The sequence below is a fragment of the Cucurbita maxima genome, unplaced genomic scaffold (assembly GCF_002738345.1).
Source record: "Cucurbita maxima cultivar Rimu unplaced genomic scaffold, Cmax_1.0 Cma_Scf00046, whole genome shotgun sequence".
Taxonomy (NCBI): domain Eukaryota; kingdom Viridiplantae; phylum Streptophyta; class Magnoliopsida; order Cucurbitales; family Cucurbitaceae; genus Cucurbita; species Cucurbita maxima.
Genome location: NW_019272062.1, coordinates 717,953 through 721,577, shown reverse-complemented (window position 1 = coordinate 721,577; position 3,625 = coordinate 717,953).

Sequence of the window (3,625 nt, the reverse complement as noted above, 5' to 3'; positions counted from 1 at the left end):
TGAAAAGGGTGCTCAACCTACAGGAACTGTTCATGATATTTTAAAGAAGGCAGGGGTTTTTACAGAACTTCACCTTAATCAATAACCGAAATTCCATTAATGAAATAAAAAAAAGAGGGTGTGGATAACTTGTATATAGCTTTGGCTAACCTTTTCTTTATTATTTCCCCCCTCTCTTGTTTTATTCATACTACACTTATTACCTTAAAATTCCGTCTTCGATAACGACAAAAATATATTTTTTTTTTTTTTTAGTGATAGAAATTGATCTAAGATGAATAGAAAAAAGATCAATCAAGTGACTAAATGAACTAATTGGTTCTATAGGATATACTATAAATAAAAATTAGTACATTCCCCCATCGATGGGGTTATTTTGTTGCAATTCTATGAACAAATAAAAAAAAAGGGGGGATTCCGTTTTTTTAGTTATTTATATTTATGGATTGAATAAACCCGATATATTTTTTTCTACTTCTTCCTTAATTTTGTCTTTCGCCTATATCTTTTATGTCTATCTATGTTGATTATCTCTATAGTGCCAATCCAAGTCCGTAGTTTTTTGAATTCTTTTCTCTTATTTTAATCTAATTTATTAGAATATTTTCTCTTATTATATTTTGTTATCTTTATCTATTTAAATAAAAAAATAAATATATTTATTCAATTCAAATTGTTATTTCCATGTGGTTTTTATTTTCTTTTGTTTTCTCCATTGTAGTCGGTTTTCACTATTCACATTCATATTGACAACAGTGTATCAAACAAATATAATCCGATCGTGTATAAATGAAGCTAGTTATCTCCGTTTCAGGACCTTTGCTTTTCACGCACATGATGGTCTCATTGTATTTTCTGTGATACAAAAAGTTACTTTTGTGTGATATAAGAAGTTTTTTTTATTTGGAATATTTTGATTACGTGGTGTAATTTAATTTCTTTTGTTATTTTGATTCTGATTGTATCTACACAGAAAAATTTTTTCTATTTTTGGGGTTGCTAACTCAATGGTAGAGTACTCGGCTTTTAAGTGCGGCTAGCATCTTTTACACATTTCTATGAAGAAACAGATTCGTCCATACTATCGGTAGAGTTTGTAAGACCGCGACTGATCCTGAAAGGAATGAATGGAAAAAGCAGCATGTCGTATCAATGAAAAATTCTAGTAATATTTTTACCTTACTAGATTAGGCCAAACCTTGTTTGAATTCTTGATGCGGAAAAAAAAAGTAAAGTCAAGTGGGGTGGGTCGAATGAATAAATGGATAGAGCCCTATGCTCCAATTATAGAGAAATAAAAAGTAACGGGCTTATGTTCTTAATTCGAATGATTACCCGATCTAATTAGACGTTAAAACTATATTAGTGCTTGATGCGGGAAGGACTTTTCTTATGAGTGAGTTATTGATTTTTTTCTAAGTCCTAACTATTAGTTACTCTACATTATGGGGTAGAGGGGAATGTGTAGAAGAAGCAGTATATTGATAAAGAATTTTTTTCCAAAATCAAAAGAGCGATTGGGTTGAAAAAATAAAGGATTTCTAATCATCTTTTTTATCCTAAAATAAAAACCCATTAGATGGCAAAAGAAAAGAGAGGATAGAGAGTCCGTTGATAAGTCTTACCTATTTACAGGGTATCTATTATTATTTTTACTGTAATACCTTGTTTTGACTGTATCGCACTATGTATCATTTGATAACGTAATAAATCCATTATAGTATCCCCAGTTCAAATCAAATTTTAAATGGAGGAATTTCAAGGATATTTAGAACTTCAGAAATCTCGGCAACGTGACTTCCTATACCCACTTATCTTTCGGGAGTATATTTATGCATTTTCTCATGATCATTTTTTAAATGGATCCATTTTTTTGGAAAATTCTGGTTATGACAAAAAATCCAGTTTACTAATGGTAAAACATTTAATTACTCGAATGTATCACCAGAATCATTTTTTTTTTTCCACTAATTATGACAAAAATCCATTTTTGGGGTACAAAAAAAATTTGTATTCTCAAATGCTATCCGAAGGGTTTGCAGTCATTGTGGAAATTCCATTTTCCCTAAGATTAGTATCTTCCTTAGAGGAAGAAGAAATCGCAAAATCTTATAATTTACGATCAAGTCATTCAATATTTCCTTTTTTAGAGGATAAATTACCACATTTAAATTATGTGTCAGATGTATTAATCCCCTATCCCCTTCATCTGGAAATTTTAGTTCAAATCCTTCGCTCCTGGGTGAAAGATGCCTCTTCTTTTCATTTATTACGGTTCTTTTTTCACGAGTATTGTAATTGGAATAGTCTTAGTACTTCAAAAAAATTGATTTCTTTTTTTTCAAAAAGAAATCAAAGATTAGTCTTGTTCCTATACAATTCTTATGTATGTGAATACGAATCCATTTTCCTTTTTCTACGTAACCAATCTTCTCATATACGATTAACTTCTTATAGGGGCCTTTTTGAACGAATATATTTCTATGGAAAAATCGAACATCTTGTCAAAGTGTTTGCTAATTATTTTTCGGCTATCTTACGGGTCTTCAAGGATCCTTTCATACATTATGTTAGATATCAAGGAAAATTGATTCTGGTTTCAAAAGATACGCCACTTCTGATGAATAAGTGGAAATATTACCTTGTTAATTTATGGCAATGTCATTTTTATGTGTGGTCACAACCAGAAAGGATCCATATAAACCAATTATCCAAGCGTTCTCTTGACTTTTTGGGCTATATTTCAAGTGTGCGATTAAATCCTTCAGTGGTATGGAGTCAGATGCTAGAAAATTCATTTCTAATAGATAATGCTACCAAGAAAATCGATACACTAGTTCCTATTATTACTCTGCTTGGATCATTGGCTAAAGCGAAATTTTGTAATGTGTTAGGGCATCCCATTAGTAAGCCGACCTGGATCGATTCGTCGGATTTTTCTATTATTGATCGATTTGTGCGTATATCCAGAAATCTTTCTCATTATTACAGAGGATCCTCAAAAAAAAAGAATTTGTATCGAATCCAGTATATACTTCGCCTTTCTTGTCTTAAAACTTTGGCTCGTAAACACAAAAGTACTGTACGCGTTCTTTTTAAAAGGTTAAATTCGCAATTATTGGAAGAATTCTTTACGGAGCAAGAACAGGTTCTTTCTTTGATCTTCCCAAGAGCTTCTTTTACTTTACAGAGGGTATATAGGGGGAAAATTTGGTATTTGGATATTATTTGCATCAACGATTTGGCCACGTAATCAAAATATTCCAAATAAAAAAAACTTCTTATATCACACAAAAGTAACTTTTTGTATCACAGAAAATACAATGAGACCATCATGTGCGTGAAAAGCAAAGGTCCTGAAACGGAGATAACTAGCTTCATTTATACACGATCGGATTATATTTGTTTGATACACTGTTGTCAATATGAATGTGAATAGTGAAAACCGACTACAATGGAGAAAACAAAAGAAAATAAAAACCACATGGAAATAACAATTTGAATTGAATAAATATATTTATTTTTTTATTTAAATAGATAAAGATAACAAAATATAATAAGAGAAAATATTCTAATAAATTAGATTAAAATAAGAGAAAAGAATTCAAAAAACTACGGACTTGGA